Below are 16,755 nucleotides of genomic sequence, written 5' to 3'. Positions count from 1 at the left end.
ACACACACATACACTACAGTACACGCGTGCTTGTGCATGCACACAAAACAAATCTAGTCAAATAAATGCTTGATTATAATGTATGAAATGTTTCTGATCAGTCAGCTGAAAAACTAATTTCATTTTCTCATTAGAAGTTGCTGCCTGAGGCTCGTTCTCATGTCAATGTTTATTATTCTGAAAACAGAAAATTAAAATCATCAGCTTGGTCAGAATCAGAGCTGTGAATCACTATTTACGACTTAGGGAGAGAAAAAGAGGGAGAGAGAGAGAGAGCGAGAGAGGGGGGGAAACATATGAAAGACTGGACAACAATTGAAGGAAGTCATTTCATTTTACTGAGCCAGTGGATTTATAGCCAGCGTGACCTTTAGTTCTGCAGAAATTTGTTGCTTTGCAGACACTCATCATGTTTCTTATTTAACACAAGGTGCAGTGGGTTCGTGAATAGTTTCCATTTGATTAGTCAGTAGATCTTAACCAGTTAATGAATTGGTTTTAGAGCTAAAGTGATAACAGAGTAATTTTCAGTGGAGCTTTTTTTTCCTGTTTTCTTAAACAGCAAAAATATTCTAATTTTCAGAAAAGGCTAAAAGCATTATTTTTGTACAGAGGCTAACTCCAGAGAATATAGAAACAAACATGCAAGCACACATACAAAAGCAGTATGTTCAAGGTACCTTATTAAACTAAACCATGAACTGTCAGACTACAATAATAAATTAACTTGCAGAGAAATACTGATATTATCACACATTTTCTAACTTGTTTGTAAGATTTTATTATTGATTACATCTAGATTGCAATAGACTGAATTAGGGATACACTGAGATAATGGTTGAGGCTGATATTGACTAATGTACTAGTTTACTGCCATTAAGCCTGTTTGCAAATAAAGCCTCCTTTATGCGTGCACTGCAGCCCTCAGCTTTTCTAGACATTGCTTCCCTACAAAAAGCAAAAGGCAATCTGTCTTAGAGTTTATGGGAGATAAACAAGTGCAGGTATGCGGAGGAGGGTCACTGGTAAATGGGAAACAAATGAGACAAATATAACAAAGATGAAACTGATCAGCATGGGACAGACAATTACAAAACAAAGGGACACGAAGACAAGAAATAAGACTGAAAACAGTGTAAGAGACTAATATATTGATCTATATTAATCTCTAATAACGTAGTTTTGCACCAATGTGAGAACTGATGCAATACACAGCTGGCTTGTGGTCAGCTAACTTTGGGCAGCCTGATTGTTGTTGATTATGCTTGAAAACAGCTGCAGAGCACATTTATTCACACCAATGATAAACAGTTGTGTCACATCAAGGTTTCATTAGCTAAATGGAAGCTAGAAAAAAGCTGGACGATTTTAAAACTTTATTTTAAATGATGTAAAGTTTTTTTGTTTACCTGCCATAAAAAGGGTAATGTATGTCAACAAAAATCAAATATATAAATAAAAACACAAACTTTGCTGCAGGAAACAGCACGGAATTTTAAACATTTTTTAATGAGACATGTATATCTTATGTAGAGGCTTCCTCATAGTGGGAAAGTGATCACTTCCTGACAGCCTATTCAGCTTATTGCGGTGTTTTTGTATCTTTTAGCGCATTGTTTTGGTTTTAGGGCAAACAGCATCACTATTTTGATTCATTCTCATACTTCTCATTGGATCCATATGCAGCAAGCAGCCTTTTCAGGCCTTGAAAAGCTTCTAAAAATCCACGCGTTCCTTGCCAAACAACAAATGCCATGAGAGGTGCACCTAACTAGCAGGTGCACCTCTCAATGCACCTGCTAGTTAGATGGCATGTATGTGTATGTATATAGATGTAAGCGTGTATGTGGAAATATGTGTGTGTATGCATGTACGGATGCAAATATGTATGTATGTATGTGCGTGTATGTTTGCAGGTGTATGTATAACTTGTACATATCTTTCTTGTGTAAATGTAAATTTGTCTGTTATTGTGTAAATACTTATGCTATTTGGTACTCCACACACATGGAGAGATGCCAAACTGCCTTTCACTGTTCTTGTAACAGTGACAATAAAAAGCTGTTCTATTCTATTCTATTCTATTCTATTCTATTCTATTCTATTCTATTCTAATAAAGTTAGTGAGTAGCAAGTAGATCTTTTAGTAGCTAAAAATTCAGATATTTCCTTTAATTATATACCTAAAAAGCATAATTGGATATAAACCCTATGTGAAAATAGTTACCATGTTAAAAATATATAAGTGCAGTTTTGGACCTCTAATATTTTGAAACTGCATATTTATAACTCCATGTTGGAGCCGTACTTCATGGATTCATACCTTCTAACCTTGGCTGGTATTTTGATCCCCTTTCTTTGGATCGTCTGTACATGAGACAGGCTCCAATTTCCATTTGTGCCTAAAAGTCTGCCACAGTGATGTAAACTACTGCAATAGTTACAACATGGACCCACATTCGAAAGGCATAGGGCCTCTTCTTTTCCGGATTTCAAGGTTATTTTGTCTGGGTACAGTTAATGTGAGTGTAGGGTTATACTCCAGACACATCAAGCCTCCCAAATCCCTCTAAGTGTGAAATAATTTTGATATAATTAAATAAAGATCAAACAAGGTGTTTCCCCTATAGAGTTTGATTTATTTTTTACTTTTATGATTAATATGATCAAAGCACACAAACTCTATATGCATTTTAAGCACTTTGATTACTGTTTAATTGTATAAATAAAAATATAAGGATGGACGACTGTTTACATGGGTGAACTGAAGGTTGTATGGCTAATACCAATTTCTACAACTATATCAGTGATATAATTGATATAGCTGACCAATTTCTAGTCTGTGGTAATTCAGGCCTAAGTACTGGTTGTCTGCAAAATTTTCATTTACTCAAAGATGAATTGAATTAACCAATTCTAAATTGACTTCTTGCTGCCATTAAAAGAATCAGGCCTCACTGTACTATCCTGCTCTGAATCTAGGTCTAGGGCCTTGTAGACTTCTTATTGATAGTTCAATTTAAGCAAGCTCAAGTCAGTCTATTACTGTGGCGTTGAGTTGTGCTTCAGGTAATAGTACATTACAATCTTTATTCAAGATCTAGCCTTGAATAAATAATGGCATACTTGCTGTTATATTGGTTTGCTTGAAAATTGCAATATACTGTATGTGCATAAAGGTTGAATATTGAATATAGTTATATAGGAATATTTTACCACTTAATTAATTAAAAAGGGCCAAAATGACTCAAATGATTCTCAAGAATTTAAAGGTTATAAGCGCTTGGCCAAATAATCTTTCAAAAATAACTGTATATAATATGTACAACGTAGAAATGCCTGGAGTCTTGTGCAGTCTTGTTGCAGTAAAATAGTTTTAATTTCTAGGTTACAACAAACCTCAGATGTGAGAATGAGAATGAATAATGAATGAATAAGAAATACTTTATTGATCTTGAGCAGATTTCTCTCTGCTAGACAGATTCTTGTATTATATAGACTGATGCATATGAAAATTTCCTATATCTACCCTTTTCGCAATGGAGCTGAATCAGTTCGTTTGAGCTCCTCTGCCTACCCAGTAAGAGATAGTCAGGATTATTCACGATGGATAACAGTTTGTTCGGTGACTTTGTCTACACTACAGCTTCAAAAATATTCAGTTTGCAGCCAGTCATAGACCCCAGCCTTCCTAATCAGTTTATTCAGTGTGTTGGTGTCACTACAGCCAATGCTGCTCCCCCGGGAGACCACAGTAAAGTTGTTACAGAATCTCAGCCTGGTCATCATTTTTGTTGGTCAAACACTTGTTCAGTCTTTCAGCATTGTCACATGCCGTCCATGTGAACACCCAGGAACTTATACTCCTCCACCCCACCAACATCCTGTCCCAGGACAGAGAGTCCTCTTTCTTCTGAAGCTGATTACCATCTCTCTGGTCTTATTCATATTCAGAACTCCACAAAATCATCCACTAGTGCTCTGTCCTCTTCCTGCCTATCACTAATATTACACATTCAACCAGAGTTTTCCTGAAGGTGGCATGACCTGGAGTTGTACCAGACTTCAATATGTACGGGGTGAACAGGAATAGAGATAGCATGGTCCCCTTTGGAGCTCCTGTACTGCACATTAACAAATTCAAAAGAGCGTTATCCAATTTCACATACTGTGGCATGTTTGGTATTTGGTAATCTATGAGATGGTGGAAGGGTTTACTGACATTTCCTGTAGCTTCTCTCTCCGTAACAGCAGCTGAATTGTGTTAAATACACCTGGGAAATCAAAGAAGGTAATATGTGTATTTTATCAGTAAAAAGAGAAATCTGACTCACAAGATCTCAGTTCAGATGTATCAACTGTTCTGACAATGTACCGAAGATCAGCCCAGAGAGCAAAGTGCAAATCATCAGATATCTCTTTAATGTTTCTGGGTGGCAAGTGAAGAAATTTGAAAGCACTAGCAAATAACTTTGGATGCTTATGAGAGACCAGGGTTGGGCACCACATAAGACAGTTGCTTGAGAGGATAGCTTGCTAGTTTGAAAGTCTAAGGCCAGCCTATTGTCAGAAGAACTGGACACCAGCAACACCTGTTTCAACAAGAATTCTTCAGCACATATTTGTCCACATATTTGTCCATATGGTCTCACTGCTGCCCAGAAACTAGTCCCAAACAAAGACAGCTTAAAAATGAGCTGAAAATACCACACCATAGTTTGCAAACATGTGGCACAGCAGAAAAATTGAGAAGAATTTTTAACAAAAAAATGTCCATCTTAAGCATTGCCAGTATTGTTGACAAAGTACTGGAGCTCATCTGGACCCTCAGTTTACCCAAAAGGCAAAGATTATGGTTGAGGTACATTCAGTAAGGAGGTGTCGGAGGATTCATAAGGTGGATGGGAACATTACCTGTGCTTAATATAACGAAATCCCCTCAAAAAAGTCAGAAAAGTCCTCCACAGCTGTCTCCTGATGTGACTGTTATGCAGCATATCAGATGCATATCAGATGAATGAAGGAGGAAGCTTGAAACCTGGAGCACCTTTGGGATGCCCTCAAGGCAGCCTTCTATTCCATATCTGATAACTCCATAAGCAAATTCTATGACTGTTTGCCAACTATTCTCCAGGGTGAAGTAAGCCATATTAACTTTCATAGTTAAACTCTAATGAAAACAAATTGACAGATTTTTCATTTCTTAGTGTTTTTCTTGACTATCTTTCTTGACTATAATTTTATTAATCATAATAAGTAACAAAACCTAGAAATTTAATTGTTAATGACTGGCAAATAAATATATAAATAATGAAAACATTTCAAAATCAATTCATATATTTCAGCAGCAGTTAGGTGAATGGCAGACCCTCATTATTAACATGAGTTTTTGCTTTTATAAATGTGATAACTTTCCAACTTCATCACTTGATTCTGCCAGAGTAGCTTTACATGCTTTGCAGTCAAATAACCACTATTCTTATAACCGTTAATCTTTGTTTACTTATATTTCTTATCTTTGTGCAGCCTCTCAGTGATTTTAGTTCCTTCCCCTTTTCATTTAAACTTACTTTCGTGTGACTGGCTGCCCTCTGCAAACAAAAGACTTAAAAGGTAGTTGAGTGGGGCTTGTATATTTACAGACAAATCTGTGTGCCTCAGATTATATTAAAAATCATAATTCTCATTTCATTTCATTTCAGGGCAGCATGGTAGCACAGTGGTTAGCAGTGTTTCCTCACAACAAGAAGATCCTGAGTTTGACTCCACCATCTGAACAGGGCCTTTCTGTGTTAGCATGGATTCTCTCCGGGGACTCTGACTTCCTTCCACAGTCCAAAGACATGCAATTAGTGGGGTTGGGTTAGTCGATGTATTCGAAATGGCCCAAAGGTGTCAATGTGAGTGTAAATGGTTGTCTTTCTATGTTTGCCCTGCGTCATATTGGCAACTTGTCCAGGGTATACACAGCACCTATGGTAGCTGATCAAATTGTATGTACACTGACTTAATATTTGAAACTTTAGCTATGTTTAACCTGAGTAACTACCATTGTAAGAGTATATAGTTGATAGAAAATAATGTATTTTAGATTTTCAACTTGAACTTTTACCAATTCCTAAAATGTGGTTATATACTATGGTATATGCAGAGGGTATTTCACTAAAATTTGATTTGTAGAGGATTCTTTGTATTGAGGTGCAGCCAGCCATACCTTGCTATAAACAGACCTTATTCCATATCACAAAAACATGTGTCCTGACCTTTCCACCAGAACCTTTCATTTATTTTCTAATATAGTTCCCCCTGTGAGTTACTCTGTTCTATAGTCATAGAAAAGGTCAAAGCAAGCACTCATGTCTGATGCCTGCCTGGAGAATTAGCTGTGTCACCTTTAATTTCTTCAAAATTTTTCATATGATAGTATATGTTCAATATTCACGGTGTATTAAACATAGTGAATGTTCGGTATTCTTTCTGTGAATGTGAAAATATGAAGCAAATAATAACTAAGCATCTTAATTTCGATGTTTCTCCCATCTGCTGAATCCAGCTGCTTAGTATAAAATGAATTTCTTGAAAGGTTTAACTGCTATGCTGCTGTAAGATAATTGAAAAGCTTTTGCTTATAAATATGTAAAAACGTACAAATATTGAGATCTGTAGCATTGTAGACTTCGAATGCAGCAAAGAAAAATCATTCTGTATTCCTAAAAACAGACATGAAAGAAGTGGAGAGGGGTGTATCTTTCATCCCAACCCCATTCATCCAAAACACAGACGTTTCTTTAATAACCAAAAAAAAAGGATGAGGGGATGTGATTTTCCATTAATCAACAATGGCAGAGCAAGCTCATTTGTATTGTTCCGGGGTGCAATTCTGAATTTAGGACATTGTGAAGAAATGACCCCCTTACGCCTGTGAACAGCTTTGAGAGGAAAGGAGGGGGAAGGGCTTGTCAAACCGATGTTGATCGATGATGCTGCCCGAGATTATGAACACAGAATTAGCACATTAGGACTTCTATGATAAATAGATGACCAAGACCAGCTAGTCCCCAAATCACCTCAAAGTGCAGTTTGACTAACTGACTGCACCAACAGTTTAAGCTGATTTCAGTGGTCACTTTGCGCTTGCATTGAAGCTTCTACTCAGCTGTCTGTCAACAACAGGATCTGAATTACAAAATAACAAAATGTAGAGATACAATTTATCTGTTTCAGTTGAAGTAAAATCTAAAGAATTTGTTGATACTCACTCTGAGGCTGTTTTCGAGGCTTTTCTTTGCCCCGTTTTGTCATCGTCATGAGTATTTCCAGCTAGTGTTTGCCAAAGGAATCTGCTCATTACTGAGGCCAACAAATCACCCACAATTCTACATAAGGACAAAAAAACTGATTTAGCTTCTGATAAATTTTGTTAGCAAGTGGGTTCAGGTTAGCGTCCAACTTAGCTGGTTGCTAAGCTGGATACAAAGACAGTAGATAGACATAGCCACTGTAAAGTCACGCATTCATTTGTGAAGTACCGTTACAAAAACCTTACGTTGCGTGTTTTTGTCACCACCATCTTGGTGTATCAAAATCAGATGTGGTGAGCTTATCTGACACTATGCTCAGGAGCTAAAGACTCATGATTGACAAGTCATTTTTCAGTGAGCATATCTGAAATAATCATCTTTTCGGACTCTTGGAATGACCATAATTTACAAAATGGACTTAACAAATTTGTTTTATTCAATGATCTGAAACCAGAAAATTGTTTATTGAGGTTATAAAGCAAGGGTTTATGTTGCACTGATAGGCCCCTGCTGGCCACTAAAAGGAGCCTTTTTCTTGCCTTCATTTATCAGACCTGAAAGCTACGTCTACCATTTATAATTGTAATCTAATAATATCAAGCATTAGCCAGTGAAGTGGTGAAACTCTTCTGGCTAGAAATGATCATAGGTCAAGGTTGGAGCCAAAACTAGGAACTACATTAAAAGGTCATTCAATTCATGAGTGGGGTGGCTGTGGCACAGGAGGTAGATCAGGTCATCTACTAACCAGAAGGTAGGTGGTCTGCATGCCAAGTACACTTTGGCAAGATACTTAACACTGAGTTGCTCCCGATGCGTTCATCACAGAGTGTGTGGGTGTGTGTGTGAATGGTAAGAAATAGAAAGCACTTATATGTAGAAAAATAGTGTATATAAAGTGCTTTGAGTGCTATAAGAATCAGCCCATTTACCATTAAAGGAGCTTTTGGTGGATTTTAGCAATCACAACCAATCATGATGTCTTTTTTCTCGCTAATCTTAGCTTGCCTCCTAACACAAACCAATGGTTAGCCATTTTACAATGGGTCACATTACATAGCTATGTTGGATGGCTTATCTTACTTTTAACTTTATATTTGTTACACTGCTTGTTATTTATTTATTTATTTTTACCTTTTCTTTTATAGCTGTAACCCCTGATATCTGCTCATTTTCTCATCCACCTTCATGTCACCTAAACCCCCGACTGCTATCTTTACTCTGATTATGATATGTACAAACATCTCTTTCTCTAATTCTATCATCTGACAGGTTCTCATTTTCTCAATACTCTCAACGTATTTTTCTTCTTTAATGAGGCTACTGCAAAAAATGATGACGGTCTCTAGCTCCTCTGATGTTAGTATTGGTGGTGAATGGAATAATACTCCTTACTTAATTAAACAACAGTAATGCTGTTTATATTACAGCATGTATAATAACTGTATACTATACAAAGAAACAAAATCTACTGCTGTTTTCATACATATGGAGTGATGATCAACATTTTACTCACATAAAGTGGACTTTCTGACAGTAACGTTAGCTGAATTCTGTGGTTTTTCTGTGGTATATTTTGTAATCTTGCAGTCTTGTGTAATCATGACTCCTTCGTGGAGACATTCTGGTTGTCTTAGCTGTCTTCATTAGTACCCCCCTATATAGATTAACAGTTTCCACCTCATGTTAGTTTGTTGTTTGTACTCAACCCCACTAATAGTTTCTACTGTCCCTTGGATTTTCTGTTTCTTTGTATCTTTGTGTTTCTTTGTTTCCTCATATTATTTCCTTGTGCATGACCTAAAGCACACATAAAGCTCTATAATAATAAACTGGTATTAATAACATTTAGTTATGAGTGTGATTTCACTTTTTATTGATTATTTCAGAGATGTGTGGTTGGCTGCTAATATGAACTTATTTAAATTTTGAGAATAGGGGCATTTTTTGAGTATGTTTGAATATTGGTTAAGATGGTTTTCTCTCCAATATAGGCTATATGATGAATATGGCTTTGTTTCTATCTACTCTGCTGTCATCAATAGGCCTGCTGTAAACTTACCTGAAACACAGTCCAAAGCAAACACAGAAAAGGCTTTATGAGGGGAGAAGGAGCTACTTCAGTGTGCATAACTGGCTGCACACCTACACCTGATACCGCAGAGATAAGAGTGGAAACCTTTCAAAGCATGAACTGTTTTTTTTTTCAGCAGTTTCTTTTTGTCTGTGTTCAGCTGTAGATATGAATTTATTTGAAAATCTAAACAACCTACGACTTTCTTTTTGTAAATGTATAATCATAATCTCCTATTGACAGTATGTGAATAAAACCTTTGTCTAAACTAGAGGGTCTCTTTGTAAAATGAAGCTTAAAGTATTTCCATGCTAGATCTGCTTTCTTTGGCTGACTGCACTGTTGAATCACACAATACTAACCATACTGACTTTTATTACCATTCTCCAGCTTGCTTCTCTTTACTAATTTTGCCCTTTGTTGACAGCTTGAGTGCAGAAAAACCACAATGTTATACATTCACAAAAGGTGTGAAATCTGATATCAATAAAATGTCAACTAAATGGATTTATCCGCCTTTTCATGTTTTCATAGGAGCTGATTCTGACATGGCATGCACAGAGGAAGAAGACTGAGGGGAGTTATTTAGTGCATGATGTGTTGAATCAGATAGAGAAACTTGTATGAAAAAGCCACTTAGACACCACTGAGCAAACACGCAGTGATCCAGTGTTTGAGCTTGTGGACTAAACGAGCAAACAAATACCATGTTAGCTGAAAACTTTCCTAAGCTACACAACATCACACATTTTTTCTTTATAGCAACAAAAATGCAACTCTTCATTTAGGCTCTCTGAAGATCCATACAAACTGCTGCTCTTTTAAGGCAGTCCAGCATTTTGGCCATAACGAGAAAAAAAAGCCAAACAAGTAAAATATTCATCGGTATCATCGTTCATGCATTCATTTATTCATAGAACTTTATTAATCCCGAAGGAAATTCATGCATTATGTAATATAATACATATCAAAACAATGACTCGCCTTGAATTTTGTTACAAGCACCAATGTTTCCCAGAGGATGACTCATAATAATTATTTTGATAAAATTTCCTTTACTTTGTATTCAGGTGGCTAATATTGTTGTTTCATGTAAAATATATGGATTGTCACAAGATTTGAGGGAGTTATTCATTAAACTGGTTTGGTCACTTTTACATGTTATAGGAGTAGATGTAGATCTGAGGGATTCTCTTCCCTTTGCTCCACCACTCCTCCATATTAATGCCCGTAGAATTTACTTGCAAGCTATGCTGGCGTCAACATTAATATAATTTGTGCCAGCATTTAATTTGCCGTAAATAGAGAAAGCAGCAATTCATATTGCCAACCTGACACTAATACAATATTTAGAAATTTTTTGAAAACATATCGAAAATCTAGAAAATAATCACCTGTAGTGTAAATCTGAAGTGCAGTGCAGTGCATGTTTGTGCAGCAAAACTCATGCTCATAATAAACAATAGGCAGCATGGCCTTTTAGGACTAAAATGACTGTAGGTAATAATGTGTTGAGGGTAAGTGAAGACCTCTGGCACCCAGCGAGACCCCCAGCTCTGCTTCTTCCCTCCCCTTTAGCTGGCCCCTTCTCTCTCTGCAGGCACTGAACAAAGAGAGGACCCAAACAATGGATCACTCTAAGAGTTGAATGGCTTTGCGGGTCAAGCACTAACCCCCTCCCTCTCCCTGTTTGACAGAAACACAACCCACACTTGTTCTGCTGAAGAGAGGCTGACCCTCCCGGCAAAGAAATAATGAACACTGTCTGGGCATTAAACTGATAAAACTACGGGGACTGGAATCAGTTTGGCAGACAAATCACCTCTAATGGCGTGAGGCTGGAGCCTGTCTTCTGTCCTGTCTCTCTCCTCTTCATTACAAGTCTACTGTACACTGTCCAGGCATCCATATAGTCATGTTAAGCTGCTCAACAGAGTTCATAGCTCAGGACGTGACCTTAAAGAGCAGCTGTCCACTCTTTTTCTTCAGGCATCACTCGCTTTTTTACATTTACTTCATTTTCTGTTTTCAATCTTGGTTGCTTGTAATGGTGTTGCAAACAAAGAGGCCATCATATGCAGTCAACTGGAAATGTGTTGGGGAGTTATTTGCTAGGCAAATTGACTGATCAACTGCCACAGAAGCCTCTGTTTATAAATAAAAGCTCCGCCTATCACATCTCTCGTAGCATCAGGGTTCAACCCAGACATTTGCATGTTTCATAGTCAAATTTGTTAAAAATACGTTTGCAAATCATCTCTAGAATTTATTGTGCGCCTTCTTCCTGGAGTTTCACAGCAGCTGGCAGGTTGTAAATCACATCAGAGAAAGATGAAGAATTTCTTTTCAACTGCTTTCCTGTGCATGTCTGAACCATCATGTTCAGTTGTTTTATGGATTTAAAAACACAGTCAGGCATCTGGTGCTGTAAGGTTAAGGAATTGTTTTAATGTTATAAATTATGTGCAAATGCAATTAGATCCAGGTCTGTTCATAGCCCCGGCAAGGTACGATAAGATAAAACTTAATTATCCCCATAGGGACGATGGGTAAGATCATCATCATTTACTGATGCCTCCCTCCTCCATTTCTTCTTCTTCCTACACTTTAACTTTGCTCCTTCTTAGCTCTCTAACGCCTGTATGGTGTATAAACTGCATTTGAGCTCCTGTCATATTTGTATATGGCAGCCATGACACTTCTGCGGAGCTCAAACGGTGGTTTTAAAGCTCCCTGTGTGCATGGGCAGCTGAGGTCTGGAGGCATCCAAGCTGTTCAGTCTTTCACCTTCGCTCGCGGCCCCTCCCCCAGGTCAGCAGCCATACATTAGATCAAGCTAGGCCTCAAAGGGTCAAGCAACCAGTGCCAATCATTCCACAGTGCAATTTAGCAGGAGGGCAAAAAAACTATAAGCCTTTATAAAAAAATATTATCTCTTTATCATTTGATAGTTAGTATCTTTTCCCTGATATAGTATTTATCCCTTATTTGCATTAATGTCATGAGTTGAGATGCCAAATTGAATCTGCATTCAAAATCTACTACTAGTAAAGAACTATGTTAGAATGTTAATGCTTTATGTGCAATTTCCTGATAATTCTCCCATATAAAAATAGAACTGTTTGTACATGCTGTACAAGTATTTCTGTTTAATGTAAGCAGTTTAAATAATTCATAATGGCCATTTTACACTATTTCCCAATTTAAAGTAAATTAGCAGCCATTTAAAAGTGTTCAATAAAAATAAAAATAGTAATAGTAATATTAAAATGGCAACAACAGTGTGACAGACATGTATACACCCTTTTCTTTTTTAACCCAGTTCTTTCCAAGCTCCTTACAATAATAACAACATGGTGTTTCTGACTGTTCTCTGTGTATCTATGCCTGCATATACTCCAGACTGCACTGTAAGGAAACTCTATGGCTCATTTGCCTCTACTCCTGCACCCTGAGAATTGACTGTGTAAAAGAATCATCCTCAGCTTGAATCTATTATCACCTGATCCTGTACTGTTGCAAGTCTGCCAGGTCCACGGATAGAACAGTCTCACGTTTAACCCCTTCCTCTCTGCTGGATGGCATTCTCTTTCCCTGACTATTACCAAGAGTAAATGTTTTTCTGCACCCTCTCCAATGAGTAATTTTTGGTGTCGAACTTGTCTCTAACCTTTTCCTACCCCCTTTTGTTTGGCTTTTGTTTGGCAACAGCTGTTATCATGGATTTCTTTTTCTTTTTTTCTTCTTTTTTTTTTTTTGGTCAGCTGTGATTGCTTCGGGCAAAACAGGAGCAGATGGTGTTTTGCTATGCATGAATGGAGCGTTAGAGGAGTTGGACTGAATAGGCCAAGTTTTGAATGGTGTCTACACAGCACCTGCCTCTTGTAGCAGCAGGGACATCCTAGTGGCATGATCTGTCTTGGCTTTGCTGCCATCGTAAGGGATGAAAGAAAGAAACAGAGGGGGAACCTTGTTGGGTACCGTCCATATTTATTGATTTTCCTGCAAGTCGTGGCATAATGTGGTGTACAGTCAGTTTGAGTTAATTGGATGTGACACAGCATGCACGTGTAATCTATCACTCTAGTCTCCTGGTACACTTTATCAGTTTTGTTGCCATAGAAACATGTTGGCTCTGTAATAGCCTATATTAACAGGCTAAGTAAGTTGCAATAAAAGGCAATTTCAGAGTTGGGATCCTCTGCTGAACACAAAGCCTATAAAATACTGATGAAATAAATCGGAAAGTGGCAGCAGGGGGAGAGCGAGCTGGATTTTTATATTCTTAAACTAAACAAAGTCCAAATAAAAAGAAACTGCTATCATTTCCATGCAATGCAGGGACATCTGTCAACCTCTGGGGCATGATGATCTGTCACAATAAAAAAAAAAGCTGTTTCAAATCACTGACAGCTTGCTGAGCATTTTTTTAGAGCAACTGTATAATTCAACTGAGGATAAATGCTCCAGATGCATTTGGTCTGCAAAAAACTGACAATGCACAATAACAAACTGAGCTAACCATAATAATCTGAAACAAGCCAGTCCCTAACTCATATTTTCACTGATGTAACTGTTATAAACAGTTTTTCTTTGGACTTTCCATGTTTATTCCATGACCTTTATTACATTGACTGTAAGGTAGTAGTGGCTTTCTTATCTGCTTTCCATTTCTGCTCAAGGCACACTCAAATATATGGTGTTTAAACATTGTTTAAACATTAGATAACAGCAGATTGTGATCTGTTTCAATATTCTATTTATTATGATCACATACTGTTAATCATTTACTGTTGTGGGGAAAGAGGATTATTCATTACTAGCAGCAAGTCACCAGAGTACAGACCAGCGATGTGCGTTTTTCTTTTGGTGCATGCTAGCATGGAGGTATCAGATCTGTGACAGCGTAGCAGTGCACAAGCTGACAGAGGTCACAAGACTGGCAGATCAGACTTACCTTAACAGAATTCAACAAAAGCAGGGGATAAGCCTAATGGCTGAATCACTCCGTCTCCAAGGCAACATCATTGTGCTGAATTCCGTGGATGGAAAATGTGTGCACACATGCATGTTTCTTGTGCCAACGTGTTTGTGAAAGATCAGAAAGATGGAAAGGGAGCAAAAGAGTATAAATCTAAATATTTATGCATGGATCAAGTTTTCTGCAGCCCGATTAATTTCTATTTGTTAAATCCGTTTCCCCTAAAATTCAGAAAAAATATATTTTCAAATTAAATCAAAGTGCTAAATTAACTGACTAAATCAGAAAGGTTGCAAAGGGTATCATAATATTTACACTAAGCCTATTGAATATTCTATTAACTTTGCTAAGAGTCTTTGTCTGTGGTGCTCCTTCAGTCTGGCAGGTCAAAAGTTCTCTAAACAAGCGTTACCATTGGTCAGGGATGTCAGCAGTCCGGCAGACTAACAGAGCAGCCAGCAGCCCCTTCCAAACAAAGTTTACTATTCATCTCAAAGGTCAATAGTTCTCTCTGTGAAACTCATCAACGCAAGGTCAAGAATTCTTTAAATGTAGTCAGCCATTTCACTGGAGGTCTGATTCCTCCTAGTAAACAAAGCTTGACATTGGACTTGTAGAGGCAGATGTCTCTGCACTCTACTGGATCAGGTCTTATTAGGGAAAAAAAAGGTTGTTTTTCCTCCTTTTTCTTTAGGAGACAATGTTTAGGTTGCCGTATCAGAGTGGCAGGTTCTGCATCTGCGACCAGACTGTGCGAGTGACTGCAGCGTGGGTCTTATGGTCAGATGGTCAGTGTCAGCAGGGCTTTTGTTAAGCTCATATTGTATCTGTGCAGTGAACGGGAAAATAACAAAAGAGCCAAATAAATCATTAAAATACAGAATCCCTTAGCTTCCACATCTGACTCCTTAGTCATCCTTGGCACAGTGCCCACCAACTGACCTCAGTGGGGAAGAAGGGGACAATTGGGTCACTTCATGACTGCATTACTCAAATGACATATTAATGTCATACTGCCCTTCATGCATTTCATCAGCCTTAGTTAATGATGAGGACAGGAAGAAAGAACTGCATAAGTTATTGACTGCTTCATTCTGTGATCATATCATATTGCACTGAGGAAACAAATGATCTTATGGATACAAGGCTGATGCATAAAGCAGGTGAAATTTATTTATTCACCTATTCAGATGAAGCCAGCCTTCATGATCCGGGGATGTATAGCAGTGTATTATTCTTGTAAATTATGTGTGTGTGTATAATGGTGTTTTGAAAATATCTGTAACCTTTTTATTGCACAGTCCCATAACTCCAACCCTGGCTATGAGATATTTGTACACACAGTGACCGCAGTACTGAGGGGTTATGGAATAACAAGAAGCTCCATGCATTATTAATGGGCTCTGCTGTGAATCTGTTCAGAATAATAACAGCGATTTCCCAGAGCCTCATTACTGTGTGTTTTTAAAGCATGTGTTTGGTATCCATGGACACCCGCTCTCACATTCTCCTCTTCTTCCCCCCGTATTGAGATTCAGGTCATGCACGGCACTTGCTGTTTTTAATTTTCATTTCATCATAAGCACTTTAAGACTGTTGCCAGTGCTTATTTGCAGTTTTCCTGCAGACCTCTTCACTCGGGCTTCTGACAGGACAGATGCTGCAATTAATCACGGCAGAGAAATGGGCATCATTTCCACACCGAGCTGAAGAACCAATCACCGCAGCAGCAGAGGCAGCAGAGGCAGGCCTCCGCTCCAAATTACAAATGCCTTCCTAAAACTAACTAATTGAAAACAAACCAAAATGTGAAAATTCTATCAAGCTGCTATCACAGAAGCGCAGGAGCGAATTCACTTTCCTAATTTGTAACTAACATTAACCCGTGTTTAAAATGTCTCAGCTGCCATTGGAAGAAATAAAGGCCCCTTCTCTGGGCCAGTGGATTCACAGCCTATTGTGAAGATATGATAATTATTGTTTGCCTGCCTTCCCTCCCCCGCTCACCATATTATTCAAGGGAGCACAGCAAACCCCTGGGGATGTCTTGGAAATGAAGTGATTTTAAAAGGGAGTAAGAAAGAGGCAGAATCCAGTGCACTGGTGTGTGAGAAGGGGACTGTTATTGAGACAAGTACCAGTTACATGCTGACCTTGTCCAGTATCAACACTGTTTTTACACACAGTAACAATGGACTTCCATTCAAATCACTGAGAAACAGCACACAGTATAATAAAGCCAACATGAATGCTCATATAACCTTGTAAAGTATTGTTCTCATAGATTTACTTCATAGAAAACATACAAATTTATCTTTTTATATCTGGTGAGCGCTATGAGTATCTATAACTGCGGTTCTCTTTAATAACTAACAAGGAAATGAAGAAGTTACGAATAG

Source organism: Oreochromis niloticus, linkage group LG1 (assembly GCF_001858045.2).
Source record: "Oreochromis niloticus isolate F11D_XX linkage group LG1, O_niloticus_UMD_NMBU, whole genome shotgun sequence".
Classification (NCBI taxonomy): Eukaryota; Metazoa; Chordata; class Actinopteri; order Cichliformes; family Cichlidae; genus Oreochromis; species Oreochromis niloticus.
Note: the sequence above shows the minus strand (reverse complement) of the source record.